General features: G+C 46.0%; 1 protein-coding gene across 1 annotated transcript in view; it reads left to right on the plus strand.

Annotated features, from left to right (window-relative positions):
- Positions 1-16,638, plus strand: part of ncoa1 (nuclear receptor coactivator 1) — a 100,924-nt gene that overhangs the window by 46,458 nt on the left and 37,828 nt on the right. The window lies entirely within an intron of this gene.

The following is a 16,638-nucleotide window of genomic DNA, read 5'->3' on the forward strand; positions in this document are numbered from 1 at the left end:
GCCTCCCAACAGCAAGCATGAGATAGAGGTACAAATATGTAAACAGGTTATGGAAAGATGGAGGAGCAACAGGGTGGTGGTGATAGGAGATTTGAATTTTCCCAACATTGACTGGGATTCACTTAGTGTTAGAGGTCTAGATGGAACAAAATTTGTAAGGAGCCTCTAGGAGGGTTTCCTAGAGCAGTATGTAAATAGTCCAACTTGGGAGGGGGTCATACTGGACCTGGTGTTGGGGAATGAGCCTGGCCAGGTGGTTGAAGTATCAGTAGGGGATTACTTTGGGAATACTGATCACAATTCCGTAAGTTTTAAAATACTCATGGGCAAAGAGGAGAGTGGTCCTAAAGGAAGAGTGCTAAATTGGGGGAAGGCCAACTATAGCAAAAATTGGCAGGAGCTGGTGAATGTGGATCGGGAGCAGCTGTTTGAGGGTAAATCCATATTTGCTATGTGGGAGGCTTTTAAAGAGAGGTTGATGAGAATGCAGGACAGACATGTCCCTGTGAAAATGAGGGATAGGAATGGCAAGATTAGGGAACCATGGATGACAGGTGAAATTGTAAGACTTGCTAAGAGGGAAAAGGAAGCGTATGTAAGGTCTAGGTGACTGAAGACGATGAAGCTTTGGAAGAATACCTGGAAAGTAGGACCAATCTGAAACAAGTGATTAAGAGGGCTAAAAGGGGTCATGAAATATCTTTAGCAAACAGGGTTACAAAAAGTCCCAAAGCCTTTTATTCATATATAAGGTGAAAGAGGGTAACGAGAAATAGGGGCCACTCAAGGACAAAGGAGGAAAGTTATGCGTGGAGTCAGAGAAAATAGGTGAGATTCTTAGTACTTGGCATCTGTATTCACCGAGGAGAGGGACGTGATGAATGTTGAGGTTAGGGATAGATGTTTCATTACTCGAGATCAGGCCGGCATAAGTGTTAGGTAATCTAAAAGGCATTAAGGTGGACAAGTCCCCAGGTCCAGATGGGATCTATCCCAGCTTACTGAGGGAAGTGAGAGAGGAAATGGTTGGGCCTTAACAGATACCTTTACAGCAACCTTGAACACGGGTGAGGTCCCCGAGGACTGGAGAATTGCTAATGTTCCCTTGTTTAAGAAGGGTAGCGAGGATAATCCAGATAATTATAGACTGGAGAGCCTGATGTTAGTGGTAGGAAAGCCACTGGAGAAGATACTGAGGGAAAGGATCTATTTACATTTGGAAGAAAATAGTCTAATCAGTGATACGCAGCATGGTCTTGTACAGGGAAGGTCATGTCTTACCAACTTAATAGAATTCTTTGAGGAAGTGGTAAAGTGATTGATGAGGGAAGGGCTGTAGATGTCATTTACATGGACTTCAGTAAAGTGTTTGATAAGATTCCCCATGGTAGGCTTATGGAGAAAGTGAAGTCACATGGGGTCCAGGTTGTACTAGCTAGATGGATTAGGAACTGACTGGGCAACAGAAGACAGAGTAGTAGTGGAAGGGAGTTTCTCAAAGTGTCGAACTGCAATCAGTGGTGTTCCACAAGGATCTATGTTGTTTATGATATAAATAATGATCTGGAGGAAGGTATAGGTGGTCTGATTAGTAAGTTTGCAGATGATATGAAGATTGGTGGAGTAGCAGATGGTGTAGGAGACTGTCAGAGAATGCAGCAGAATATAGATAGATTGGAGAGTTAGAACTTAGAACATTACAGCGCAGTACAGGCCCTTCAGCCCTCGATGTTGCGCTGACCTGTCATACCAATCTGAAGCCCATCTAACCTACACTATTCCATGTACGTCCATATGCTTGTCCAATGACGACTTAAATGTACTTTGGCAAATCTACTACTGTTGCAGGCAAAGCATTCCATACCCTTACTACTCTCTGAGTAAAGAAATTACCTCTGACATTTGTCCGATATCTATCACCCCTCAATTTAAAGCTATACCCCCTCGTGCTCGCTGTCACCATACTTGGAAAAAGGCTCTCCCTGTCCACTCTATCTAACCTTCTGATTATCTTATATGTCTCTATTAAGTCACCTCTCAACCTTCTTCTCTCTAACGAAAACAGCCTCAAGTCCCTCAGCCTTTCCTCGTAATACCTTCCCTCCATACCAGGCAACATCCTAGTAAATCTCCTCTGCACCCTTCTCAAAGCTTGCACATCCTCCTTCTAATGCGGTGACCAGAACTGTACACAATACTCCAAGTGCGGCTGCACCAGAGTTTTGTACAGCTGCAGTATAACCTCATGGTTACAGAACTCAATCCCTCTATTAATAAAAGCTAAAACACTATATGCCTTCTTAACAACCCTGTCAACCTGGGTGGCAACTTTCAAGGATCTGTGTACCTGGAAACTGAGATCTCTGCTCATCTACACTACCAAGAATCTTACCATTAGCCCAGTACTTTGCATTCCGGCTACTCCGATCAAAGTGAATCACCTCACACTTGTCCGCATTAAACTCCATTTGCCACCTCTCAGTCCAGCTCTGCAGCTTATCTATATCTCTCTGTAACCTACAACATCCTTTGTCACTATCCACAACCCCACCGACCTTAGTGTCGTCTGCAAATTTACTAACCCACCCTTCTACGCCCTCATCCAGGTCGTTTATAAAAATGACGAACAGCAGTGGATCCAACACCGACCCTTGCGGTACACCACTAGTAACTGGACTCCAGGATGAACATTTCCCATCAACCATCACCCTCTGTCTTCTTTCAGCAAGCCTATTACTGATCCAAACTGCTATATTTCCCACTATCCCATTCTTCCGCAATTTGTACAACAGCCTACTGTGGGGAACCTATCGAACGCTTTGCTCAAATCCATGTACACCACATCAACCGGTTTACTCTCATCTACCTGTTTGGTCACCTTCTCAAAGAACTCAATAAGGTTTGTGAGGCACGACCTACCCTTCACAAAACCGTGCTGACTATCCCTAGTCAGCGGCACGGTGGCATAGTGGGCGGCACGGTGGCACAGTGGTTAGCACTGCTGCCTCGCAGCGCCAGAGACCCGGGTTCAATTCCCGCCTCAGGCGACTGACTGTGTGGAGTTTTCACATTCTCCCCGTGTCTGCGTGGGTTTCCTCCGGGAGCTCCGGTTTCCTCCCACAGTCACAAAGATGTGCAGGTTAGGTGAATTGGCCATGTTAAATTGTCCGTAATGTTAGGTAAGGGGTAAATGTAGGGGTATGGGTGGTTTGCGCTTCGGCGGGTCGGTGTGGACTTGTTGGGCCGAAGGGCCTGTTTCCACACTGTAAAGTAATCTAATCTAATCTAATCTAATCTAATCAAATTATTATTTTCTAGATGATTATAAATCCTATCTCTTATAACATTTTCCAACACTTTACCAACAATTGAAGTAAGGCTCACTGGTCTATAATTACCAGGGTTGTCTCTACTCCCCTTCTGGAACAGGGGAACCACATTTGCTATCTTCCAGTCTTCTGGCACTATTCCTGTAGACAATGACGATTTAAAGATCAATGCCAAAGGCTCGGCAATCTCCTCCCTGGCTTCCCAGAGGATCCTAGGATAAATCCCATCTGGCCCAGGGGACTTATCTATTTTCACACTCTGCAGGATTTCTAATACCTCCTCCTTGTGAACCTCAATCCCACCCAGTCTAGTAGCCTGTATCTCAGTAATCTCCTCGACAACATTGTCGTTTTTTAGAGTGAATACTGTTGAAAAGTATTCATTTAGTGCTTCCCCTATCTCCTCTGACTCCACACACAACTTCCCACTACTATCCTTGATTGGCCCTAATCTTACTCTCGTCGTTCGTTTATTCCTTAAATACCTGTAGAAAGCCTTAGGGTTAACCTGTTCATATCCGCCAACAACTTCTCATGACACTTATTCAAGGAAAAGCTACTTATCTCGGACACACAGTAGCTTTTCCTTGAATAAGCTCCACATTTCTAATGTGCCCATCCCCTGCAGTTTCCTTCCCCATCCTATGCTTCCGAAATCTTGCCTAATTGAATCGTAATTGCTTTTCCCCCAGCTGTAACTCTTGCCCAGTGGTATATACCTATCCCTTTCTATCACCAAAGTAAACATAACAGAATTGTGGTCGCTGTCATCAAAGTGCTCACCTACTTCCAAGTCGAACAACTGGCCGGGCTCATTGCCCAGTACCAAATCTAATGTGGCTTTGCCCCTTGTTGCCCTGTCTACATACTGTGTCAGAAAGCCCTCCTGCACACACTGAACAAAAACTGACACATCTATTACACTCGTACTATAGTGTTCCCAGTCAATATTTGAAAAGTTGAAGTCCCCCATGACAACTACCCTGTCTCTCTCACTCCTATCGAGAATCATCTTTGCTATCCTTTCCTCTACATCTCTGGAACTATTCGGAGTTGGGCGGAGAAATGGCAGATGGAGTTCAATCCGGGAAAATGCGAATTGATGCATTTTGGAAGATCTGATTCTAGAGTGAACTATACGATAAATGGAAGAGCCCTGAGGAAAACTGATGTACAGAGAGATCTGGGTGGTCAAGTCCATTGTTCCCTGAAGGTGGCAATGTAGCTCGATAGAATGGTCAAGAAGGCATATGGCATACTTTCCTTCATCGGATGGGGTGTGGAGTACAAGAGTTGGCAGGTCATGTTACAGTTGTATCGGACTTTGGTTCAGCCACATTTGGAATTCTGTGTACAGTTCTGGTTGCCACATTACTCAAAGAGTGTGAATGCTTTTGAGAGGGTGCACAGGAGGTTCACCAGGATGTTACCTGGTATGGAGGATGCTAGCTATGAAGAGAGGTTGAGTAGATTAGGATTATTTTCATTAAAAGGATGGAGATTGAGGGCGGACCTGATTGAGGTCTATAAAGTCATGAGAGGTATAGACAGGATGGATAGCAAGAAGCTTTTTCCCGGAGTGGGGGACTCCATTACTAGGGATCACGAGTTCACAGTGAGAGGGGAAAAGTTTAGGGGAGATATGTGTGGAAAGTTCTTTATGCAGAGGTTGGTGGGTGCCTGGAACGTGTTGCTAGCAGAGGTGGGATAGACGGGCACGAAAGCATCAATTAAGATGTATCTACACAGATACATGAATGGGTAGGGAGCAGAGGGATACAGACCCTTAGAAACTAGGAGACAGGTTTAGATAGAGAATCTGGATCAGCGGAGGCTTGGAGGGCCGAAGGGCCTGTTTCTGTGCTGCAATGTTCTTTATTCTTTGTTCTGAGACAGCACCTCCCAAACCCTCAAAGCACAAGGGCATCTGGTACCTAGAAATACCACCACCTGCAAGTCCCCTTTAAGGCAGTCACCATCCTGACTTGGAAATATGTTGCCATACCTTTTCTGTCACTCGGTCAAAGTTCTGGAATTCCTTCCCTAAGGACTGGACTGTAGCAGTTCAAGAAGGCAGCTCACTACCACCTTCTCAAGGGCAACTAGGGTTGGTCAATAAATGCTGGTTTACGTTCCAGAAGTGAATAAAAAAAATCCATCAAGTTAGTTCAGCATAATTTGCCTTTCAGAATATAAGAACTAGGAGCAGGAATTCTGTCCCATGATCGTGACTGATCTCCTATCAGCCTCAACTGCCTTTTTCTTAGTGCCCTGCTTAACTCTTCAATCCGTTACTAATTAAAAATCTATCTTGTCCTTTTTATACGGTGGGACGGTGTCTGCTGCAGTCTGGCACAGTGAATTCCACAGATTCATAACCCTTTGAAATAAGTAATTCCTCCTCATCTCTATTTTAAATCTGCTACCCCCTTAGCCTAAAACAATAACCTCTCGTTCTAGATTGTTCCACATGGGAAAACATTCTCTCGATGTCTGGTTCCATGATCCATTAACAGATACACGCTGGCACTTTATTGTTACTGGCCATTTTTTCTATTCATTCATGGGATGAGGGCAACGCTGGCTAGGCCAGCATTTATTGCTCATCCCACAGAGCAGTTAAGAATCAACCACATTGCTGTGGGGCTGGAGTCACGTACAGGCCAGACGAGGTAACTCCTTACCTAAAGGACAATGTAATCCAGATGGCTTTTTCTGATAACTGACAGTGGTTTCATGATCATCTTTACACTCGTAGTTCTAGATTTTTATTGAATTCAAACTGCACCATCTGGCATGGTGGGATTTGAACCTGGGTCTCCAGAACATCATTGAGGGTCTCTGGATTAACAGTTCAGCAATAATACTACTAGGCCATCACCTCCCCTTTTCCAAGTTTTCCATTTTCCAAGTGAAAATTTATTTTGTCACAAATTAATGTCTCTAAAAGGAAGTATGTGAAATTTCAGTTAGACCTCAGCGATAGTGTGTGTCCAGTTCTCTGCATCATAGCTTAGGAAGGATATGAATGCTTTAGATGGACTGTTGGGAAAAAAAATTCTCAAGAATCATTCCAGGAGTGAAGAACTTCAGTTTTAAAGCTATATTTGAGAAGCTTGTACTCTTAGAGAAGGTTTTACAGAGGTGTTCAAACCCCATAAGAATCCAGACAGAGTAATTTGGAACAAGCTGTTCCTATTGGTGGAAAGATGGAGAGTGAGAGGGTGCAGATTTAGAAAACTTTCTCATGTATTGAATGAATCAGGTCTGGAATACACTGCCTGAGAATGTAATGTAGGCAGGCTTAGTTGAGGCATTCAAGAGAGTGTTGGATAATTAATTGAAAAGGAAGACTACAGGATCACAGGGAGAAGATGGGGAAGTGGCTCCTTTTAGTGAGCCAACACAGACGCATGGGTACGAATGGCCTCCTTTGGTGCTGTAACTATTCTGTAAACTCCTCGTGTTTGATTTTTATGGTAAGGAATTCTCTATCAAATCCTCATTCAGCGTCCTCTCCGGTGAAACTAACTGCAAACTACAGATTTACCTTTAGCTGAAATACCCACCCTACCCCCCCGCCGCCCAAAAATTGCCTTTGTAGTCTCTCACTGTAGCTACCCTTTCTTTAATGACTTTGTTACAATGTGTGTAGGCTAGACTGCATGTTGGTAAGTTTTCTTTCCTGAAAGGAGTTAGTGCACTGAAAAGGTTATGATTTTTTAAAATTCATTGATGGCTAGGTCAGCATTTATTGTCCATCTGTAATTGCCCAGAGGGCAGCTTGAATCACCCACATTGCTGTGGGTCTGGAGTCCCATTTCCTCCTTAAAGGACCTTAGTGAACCAGATGGGTTTTTCCAACAGTTGACAATGGTTTTGTTAAACTCTTAATTCCATATTATTTCAGAATTTTAAAAAAAATTATTGAATCCAAATTCCACCATCTGCCATAGAGAGATTTGAGCTCAGGTCCCCAGGATATTACCGAGGTCTCTAGATTAATAGTTTAGTGAGAATAACACTAGGCCGTTATCGCTCCTTAGCATGATACCAGTTTTTGTCACCATTTTATTTCAAACAAATTGAGTTCTAAAAGACAGTTGAAGGGATTATGTCCACAGTGTGAGAGGTGTGTCTCCATTGTATCATTCTGTGGTCTCTCTGTAATAATTTTGCACTGTTATGCTTCACTGGAAAATAGGAGCATGTTGAAAATCAAGACCCACAATTCCTAGATTCATCACAAAAATTCAGGATTTTACAGAAGTACACAAAATTTCCCAGTTTATCAGTGTTTTAGATTCAGGTTGACAGAACATAGGAGTACCTTCCCACACCCTCCTCTCTGACTTATCACCTCCATCCCCACCCCCATTCACCTATTGTACTCTTTGCTACCTTCTCCCCAGCCCCACACCCCCCATTTATCTCTGCACCATGGAGGCTTCCTGCCTCTATTCCTGATGAAGGGCTTTTGCCCGAAACGTTGATTTTCCTGCTCCTCGGATGCTGCCTGACCAGCTGTGCTTTTCCAGCACCACTCTGATCTAAACTCTGATTTCCAGCATCTGCAGTCCTCACTTTTGCCTAGAACATAGGAATAGTTGAGAGTGTGTAAACCATTCAGCCCCTTGAGCTTGCACCGCCACCCAATGAGATCATGGCCAATCTGTGGCTGAATTCCATATACCTGCTTTTGGCTCATATCCCTTAAAAACTTGCTGAAAAATGTATCTGTCTCAGATTTAAAATTAATAACTGATCGAACATGGACCAGGTTTCTGTACTCAACAGGAATTCCTGTTCATTACAAATAAATAGATTCCAACTACAAGGAAATAATTTTGACATTTAACTTAGAATTCTGGGTAATACTAGATGGAGGACGGGAAAAGTTTCTGGCTATAACAGCTGCTCCTTTTCTGAGGTATTTTAAGTTTTGGAGGTGATTTCCTCAAATTCCAGGAGCAGCAATTACTGTTTTATATGCTGTTGCATTGTTTTGGAACTTTGGAGAGAAAAAAAGTAAAAAAAAACAGCACTTTTAAAAGGGAGACGAACAGACAAAGGAAGGATATGGTGAGGTCAGTGCAGAAGAGAGAGAGATAGAGAGAGAAAGAAACCCACACTGCTAACTGATACAGCAGTGAACCTGCGCAATTATTGCCTTTGCTGTTTGTATTCATGTATCGCTTGACATCAGTTTGCTTTATTCCTGATGAAGGGCTTTTGCCCGAAACTTCGATTTTACTACTCCTTGGATGCTGCCTGAACTGCTGTGCTCTTCCAGCACCACTAATCCAGAATCAGTTTGTGTCTGGGAAAATTAACAAACAGTGAAATTCACAACTAATCTTGGAGGAACCTGTTTGGGAGAGGTCACAGCACAGAAACAGACAAGCGAATAAGTGAATATTTTAAGCGTGGCCTTACAGTGAGTCTGCAGTAGTGAGTAGAGTGGGTTCTTCCTTGATTATGTTTTATTGAGATATGTCTCTTGATTAAACTTAAAATATAAGCATAAGTATTAATTTAATCTGGAGCAGTGTTTTGTAGAGGAATTAGACTAAGAATAAGTTGAAGTTCTAAATTGGAGAAAGGCCAATTTTGATGGTATTAGACAAGAACTTTGAAAAGCTGATTGGGGTCAGATGTTCGCAGGTAAAGGGACGGCTGGAAAATGGGAAGCCTTCAGAAATGAGATAAAGAAAGTCCAAAGACAGTACATTCCTGTTAGGGTGAAAGGAAAGGTTGGTAGATATTGGGAATGCTGGATGATTAAAGAAATTGAGGATTTGGTTAAGAAAAAGAAGGAAGCATATGTCAGATACAGAAAGGATAGATCGAGTGAATACTTAGAGTATAAAGGCAGTAGGAGTATACTAAAGAGGGAAATCAGGAGGGCAAAAAGGGGACATGAGATAGCTTTGGCAAATAGAATTAAGGAGAATCCAAAGGGTTTTTACAAATACATTAAGGACTAAAGGATAACTAGGGAGAGAATAGGGCCCCTCAAACATCAGCAAGGAGCTGATTTGTGTGGAGTCGCAGAAAATGGAGGAGATACTAAATGAGTATTTTGCATCAGTATTTACTGTGGAAAAGGACATGGAAGATATAGAATGTAGGGAAATAGATGGTGACATCTTGGGAAAATGTCCATAGTACAGAGGAGGAAGCGCTGGATGTCTTGAAAAGCATGAAAGTCAATAAGTCACCAGGACCTGATCAGGTGTACCCTACAACTCTGTGGGAAGCTAGAGAAGTGATTGCTGGGCCCCAATCTAAGATATCTGTATCATCGATAGTCATAGGTGAGGTGCCAGAAGACTGGAAATTGGTTAATGTGGTGCCACTGTTTAATAAGGGTGGTAAGGACAAGCCAGGGAACTATAGACCAGTGAGCCTGTGTTGGGCGGAAGATGTGATCTATATGGACTTCAGTAAGGCGTTCGACAAGGTACCCAATGGGAGACTGATTAGCGAGGTTCGATCTCATGAAATACAGGGGGAACTAGCCATTTGGCTACAGAGCTGGCTCAAAGGTAGAAGACAGAGTTGTGGTGGTGAAAGGTTGTTTTTCAGACTGGAGGCCTGTGACCAGTGGAGTGCCACAAGGATCGGTGCTGGGTCCTCTACTTTTCATCATTTATATAAATAATTTGGATGTGAGCATAAGAGGTACAGTTAGTAAGTTTGCAGAAGACAACAAAATTGGAGGTGTAGTGGACAGCGAAGAGGGTTACCTCAGATTACAACAGGATCTGGACCAAATGGGCCAATGGGCTGAGAAGTGGCAGATGGAGTTCAATTCAGATAAATGCGAGGTGCTGCATTTTGGGAAAGCAGATCCTAGCAGGACTTATACACTTAATGGTAAGGTCCTAGGATGTGTTGCTGAACAAAGAGACCTTGGAGTGCAGGTTCATAGCTCCTTGAAAGTGGAGTCACAGGTAGATAGGATAGTGAAGAAGGCGTTTGGTATGCTTTCTTTTATTGGTCAGAGTATTGAGTACAGGAGTTGGGAGGTCATGTTGTGGCTGTACAGGACATTGGTTAGGCCACTGTTGGAATATTGAGTGCAATTCTGGTCTCCTTCCTATCGGAAAGATGTTGTGAAATTTGAAAGGGTTCAGAAAAGATTTACAAGGATGTGGCCAGAGTTGGAGGATTTGAGTTTTAAGGAGAGGTTGAAGAGGTTGGGGCTGTTTTCCCTGGAGCGTCAGAGGCTGAGGGGTGACCTTATAGAGGTTTATAAAATCATGAGGTGCATGGATAGGGTAAATAGACAAAGTCTTTTCCCTGGGGTGGGGGAGTCCAGAACTAGAGGGCATAGGTTTAGGGTGAGAGGGGAAAGATATAAAAGAGACCAAAGGGTCAACGTTTTCACACAGAGGGTGGTACGTGCATGGAATGAACTGCCAGAGGAAGTGGTAGAGCTGAAAATGTGTTGCTGGAAAAGCGCAGCAGGTCCAGCAACACATTTTCAGCTCTGATCTCCAGCATCTGCAGTCCTCACTTTCTCCAGCAGAGGAAGTGGTAGAAGCTGGTACAATTGCAACATTTAAAAGGCATTTGGATGGGTATATGAATAGGAAGGGTTTGGAGGGATATGGGCCAGGTGCTGGCTGGTGGGACTAGATGGGGTTGGGATATCTGGTCGGCATGGAGGGGTTGGACCGAAGGGTTGTTTCCATGCTGTACATCTCCATGACTCTATGACTCTTAAGCTAAATCCCCCTACACATACATACAGACACAAAAAATGGTGGTATGGATACAACTCAGTTCAATGCACCTTGTTCACAGATTTGCTTTTGACTTGTCCCGGATAATACATTGCCTCTCGGGTGCTAGGGTCAGGGATGTCTCTGGTTGAGTCTACAGGATTCTTAAGGAGAAGAGAGAGAAGCCAGAAGCCGTGGTACATATTGGTACCAATGACATAAGTAGGGAAAAGGGATAAACGCCTGGAAAGACAATGTATAAAGTTAGGTTGGAAGCTAGAAGGCAGGACGAACAGAGTACTCATCTCCGGATTGTTACCAGTGCCACGGGGCAGTGAGGCTAGGAATAGAGGGGGAGTGTAGAACAATTGGCTGCAGGGTTTGTATAGGAGGGAGGGCTACAGACATGTGGATCATTGGGATGCCTTCTGGGGAAGGTGGGAACCTGTACAAGAGGGACGGGTTGCGCCTGAACCGGAGGGGTACCAATATCCTGGATGGGAGATTTGCTAGAGCTCTTCAGGAGGGTTTAATGAGATTGGCCGGGGAATGGAAACTGAAGCTACAGATCTGAGGATGGAGTAGGTAGTGTACAACCAGATTCAGCGTGTGGGGGGTCCGTCAGGAAGGATAGACAGTTGATAGGGCAAAGGTGCAGTCAGTGTGATGGGTTGAAGTGTGTGTATTTTAACGCTAGCAGTATCAGGAATAAGGGTGATGAACTTAGAGCATGGATCAGTACTTGGAATGATGATGATGTGGCCATTACAGAGGCTTGGATATCACAGGAGCAGGAATGGTTATTGGATGTTCTGGGTTTTAGATGTTTCAAAAAGAATTGAGGCGGGGGGTTGGAGTGTAAAAGAGGTTGGGGAGTGGCATTGCTAATCAGGGATAGTATCACAGCTGCAGAAAGGGAGGTTGTTGAGGAGGGTTTGTTTACAGAGTCAGTATGGATGGAAGGCAGAAACAGGAAAGGAGCAGTCACTTTATTGGGAGGTTTCTACAGGCCCCCCAATAGCAACAGAGACACAGAGAAGCAGATTTTGGAAAGGTGCAGAAATAACAGGGTTGTTGTCATAGGTGACTTTAACTTCGTCAATCTTGATTTGGAGCCTCCTTTGTTCAAATAGTTTGGATGGAGCAGACTTTGTCAGGTGTGTTCAGGAAGGATTCCTGACTCAATCTGTAGATAGGCCAATTAGAGGGGAGGCCAGATTGGATATGGTGCTTGGCAATGAACCATGCCAGCTGTCAGATCTCTCATTGGGAGAGCATTTTGGTGATAGTGATCACAACTCCATGACTTTTACTGCAGTCATGGAGAGGGATAGGAGCAGATGGTACGGGAAATTTAATTGAAGGAGGGGGAATTACAATGTTATTGGGCAGGAACTGGGGCGCCTAAATTGGGAACAGATATTGTCAAGGAAATGAATGACAGAAATGTGGAGGCTGTTTATGGACCACATGCTGATAGGGCTGGACATTTGTCCCACTGAGGCAAGGAAGGAACCTCGGGTGTAGAACATCTCGTCAAGAGGAAGAAGGAAGCTTACTTAAGGTTGAGGAGACAAGGATCAGATAGGACTCTAGCGGGTTACAAAGTAGCCAGGAAGGAACTGAAGATTGGACTTAGAAGAGCTATAAGGGGGCATAAAAAAGCTTTTGGGGCTGGGATTAAGGAAAGCCCTAAGGCGTTCTACACTTTTGTGAGGAACAAGAGGATGGCCAGAGTGAAGGTAGGGCCGATCAGGGGTAGTGGAGGGAACTTGTACCTGGAGTAGGAGGAGGTAGGGGAGGTTCTTAACGAATTCTTTGCTTCAGTACTGACTAGTGAGAGGGACCTTGTCGTTTGTGAGGACAGCGTGAAACAGGCTGTTATGCTCAAACAGGTTGATGTTAAGAAGGAGGATATGCTGAAAATTTTGAAAAACATAAGGGTAGATAAGCACCCTGGGCCAGACAGGATATATCCAAGGTTACTACAGGAAGCAAGGGAAGAGGTTGCTGCGCCTTTGGTGATGATCTTTGCATCCTCACTGTCCACTGGAGTACTGCCAGATGATTGGAGGGTGGCAAAGATTATTCCCTTGTTCCAGAAAGGGAATAGGGATAATCCTGGGAATTAATCCCAGTCAGATTTATTTCTGTGGTGGGCAAATTATTGGAGAGGATTCTAATAGGCAGGATTTATGCTTATTTGGAAAAGCATAGTTTGATTAGAGATAGTCAACGTGGTTTTGTGAGGGGCAGGTCATGTTTTGCAAGCCTTATTGAATTCTTTGAGGATGTGACAAAACACATTGATGAAGGTAGAGTGATGGATGTGGTGAATGTGAATTTTATCAAGGTGTTTGACGAGGTTCCCCATGGTCGGCTCAGTCTGAAAGTAAGGAGGCATGGGATACAGGAAAATTTGACTGTCTGGATACAGAATTGGATGGCCCATAGAAGACAGAGTGTGGTAGTAGATGGAAAGTATTCAGTCTGGAGCTCGGTGATGAGTGGTGTTCTGCAGGGATCTATTCTGAGACCTCTGCTCATTGTGAATTTTATAAATGACTTGGATGAAGAAACGGAAGGATAGGTTAGTAGGTTTGCCGTTGACAGGAAGGTTGGTGGAGTGGTGGGTAGTGTGGAGGGCTGTTGTAGGTTGCAACAGGACTTGACAGGGTGCAGGATTGGGCTGAGAAGTGGCAGATGGAATTCAACCTGGAAAAGTGTAAAGGTCGAGTTTTGGAAGGTCACATTTAAATGCAGAATACAGAGTTAAAGGCAGAATTTGTGGTGGTGCGGAGGAACAGAGAGATCTTGGGGTCCATGTCCATAGATCCCTCAAAGTTGCCACCCAAGTTGATAAGGTTGTTAGAAAGGTGTGTGTTTTATTGGCTTTCATTAGCAAGGGGATTGAGTTTAAGAGCCCCTACTAGGCTATGCTGTAGCTCTATAATGCCCTGGTCAGTCTACACTTGGAATATTGTGTTCACTTCTGGTTGCCTCATTGTAGGCACGATGTGGAAGCTGTAGAGAGGGTGCAGAGGAGATTTACCAGGATGCTGCCTGGACTGCAGGGTGTGTCTTAAGAAAGGTTGAGGGAGCTAGGGCTTTCTCATTGGAGCGAAGAAGGATGAGAGGTGACTTGATAGAGATCTTTAAGATCATGAGAGGCACAGATAGAGCGAATAATCAGAAACTTGTTTCCAGGGCAGCAATGGCTATCACAAGAGGGCATAAATATAAGGAGATTGGAGGAAGATTTAGGAGAGTTATCAAAGGTAGATTCTTTACACAGAGTGGTGGGTGTGTGGAATGCACTGCCAGCCGTGGTAGTCGAGTCAGATACATTTGGGACATTAAGTGACTCTTGGATAGGCACATGGATGATAGTAAAATGTAGGGTATGTAGGTTAGTTTGATCTTAGAGCAGGATAAAAGGTTGGCACAACATCAAGGGCCGAAGGGCCTGCACTGTGCTTTACTGTTCTATATTCTAGGTTCTCATGCTCCTCAATCTTCCTTCTCCAGGTTGGAAGGTAAAGGGTGATTTTGACACGTACAGTCTGAGTTATTGGGTTCAAAGCCACAACTTACAGCAACTGATGTAGGGAGGTACCCCCGCTGAAGGGAGGTAAACACGCTGTAGGGAGGTACCCCCGCTGAAGGGAGGTAAACACGCTGTAGGGAGGTACCCCCGCTGAAGGGAGGTAAACCCGCTGTAGGGAGGTACCCCCGCTGAAGGGAGGTAAACACGCTGTAGGGAGGTACCCCCGCTGAAGGGAGGTAAACACGCTGTAGGGAGGTACCCCCGCTGAAGGGAGGTAAACACGCTGTAGGGAGGTACCCCCGCTGAAGGGAGGTAAACACGCTGTAGGGAGGTACCCCCGCTGAAGGGAGGTAAACACGCTGTAGGGAGGTACCCCCGCTGAAGGGAGGTAAACACGCTGTAGGGAGGTACCCCCGCTGAAGGGAGGTAAACACGCTGTAGGGAGGTACCCCCGCTGAAGGGAGGTAAACACGCTGTAGGGAGGTACCCCCGCTGAAGGGAGGTAAACACGCTGTAGGGAGGTACCCCCGCTGAAGGGAGGTAAACCCGCTGTAGGGAGGTAAACCCGCTGTAGGGAGGTACTCCCGCTGAAGGGAGGTACTCCCGCTGTAGGGAGGTAAACCCCGCGCTAGGGAGGTAAACCCGCTGTAGGGAGGTATTCCCGCTGAAGGGAGGTAAACCCGCTGTAGGGAGGTAAACCCGCTGTAGGGAGGTACTCCCGCTGTAGGGAGGTACTCCCGCTGTAGGGAGGTAAACCCCGCGCTAGGGAGGTACTCCCGCTGAAGGGAGGTAAACCCGCGATAGGGAGGTACTCCCGCTGAAGGGAGGTACTCCCGCTGAAGGGAGGTAAACCCGCTGTAGGGAGGTAAACCCGCGCTAGGGACGTACTGCTGCTGTAGGGAGGTAAACCCGCGCTAGGGACGTACTGCTGCTGAAGGGAGGTACTCCCGCTGAAGGGAGGTAAACCCGCGCTAGGGAGGTACTCCCGCTGTAGGGAGGTACTCCCGCTGAAGGGAGGTAAACCCGCGCTAGGGACGTACTGCTGCTGTAGGGAGGTACTCCCGCTGAAGGGAGGTAAACCCGCGCTAGGGAGGTACTCCCGCTGTAGGGAGGTACTCCCGCTGAAGGGAGGTAAACCCGCGCTAGGGACGTACTGCTGCTGTAGGGAGGTACTCCCGCTGAAGGGAGGTAAACCCGCGCTAGGGAGGTACTCCCGCTGTAGGGAGGTACTCCTGCTGTAGGGAGGTACACCCGCTGAAGGGAGGTACTCCTGGTGAAGGGAGGTAAACCCGCGCTAGGGAGGTACTCCTGCTGTAGGGAGGTAAACCCGCGCTAGGGAGATACTCCTGCTGAAGGGAGGTAAACCCGCGATAGGGAGGTACTCCCGCTGAAGGGAGGTACTCCCGCTGAAGGGAGGTAAACCCGCTGTAGGGAGGTAAACCCGCGCTAGGGACGTACTGCTGCTGTAGGGAGGTAAACCCGCGCTAGGGACGTACTGCTGCTGAAGGGAGGTACTCCCGCTGAAGGGAGGTAAACCCGCGCTAGGGAGGTACTCCCGCTGTAGGGAGGTACTCCCGCTGAAGGGAGGTAAACCCGCGCTAGGGACGTACTGCTGCTGTAGGGAGGTACTCCCGCTGAAGGGAGGTAAACCCGCGCTAGGGAGGTACTCCCGCTGTAGGGAGGTACTCCCGCTGAAGGGAGGTAAACCCGCGCTAGGGACGTACTGCTGCTGTAGGGAGGTACTCCCGCTGAAGGGAGGTAAACCCGCGCTAGGGAGGTACTCCCGCTGTAGGGAGGTACTCCTGCTGTAGGGAGGTACACCCGCTGAAGGGAGGTACTCCTGGTGAAGGGAGGTAAACCCGCGCTAGGGAGGTACTCCTGCTGTAGGGAGGTAAACCCGCGCTAGGGAGATACTCCTGCTGAAGGGAGGTAAACCCGCGCTAGGGAGGTACTCCTGCTGTAGGGAGGTAAACCCGCGCTAGGGAGATACTCCTGCTGAAGGGAGGTACTCCCGCTGAAGGGAGATACTCCT

Source organism: Chiloscyllium plagiosum, unplaced genomic scaffold (assembly GCF_037043375.1).
Source record: "Chiloscyllium plagiosum isolate Xiang-an unplaced genomic scaffold, Cpla_swu_hap1 HiC_scaffold_10, whole genome shotgun sequence".
Lineage (NCBI taxonomy): Eukaryota > Metazoa > Chordata > Chondrichthyes > Orectolobiformes > Hemiscylliidae > Chiloscyllium > Chiloscyllium plagiosum.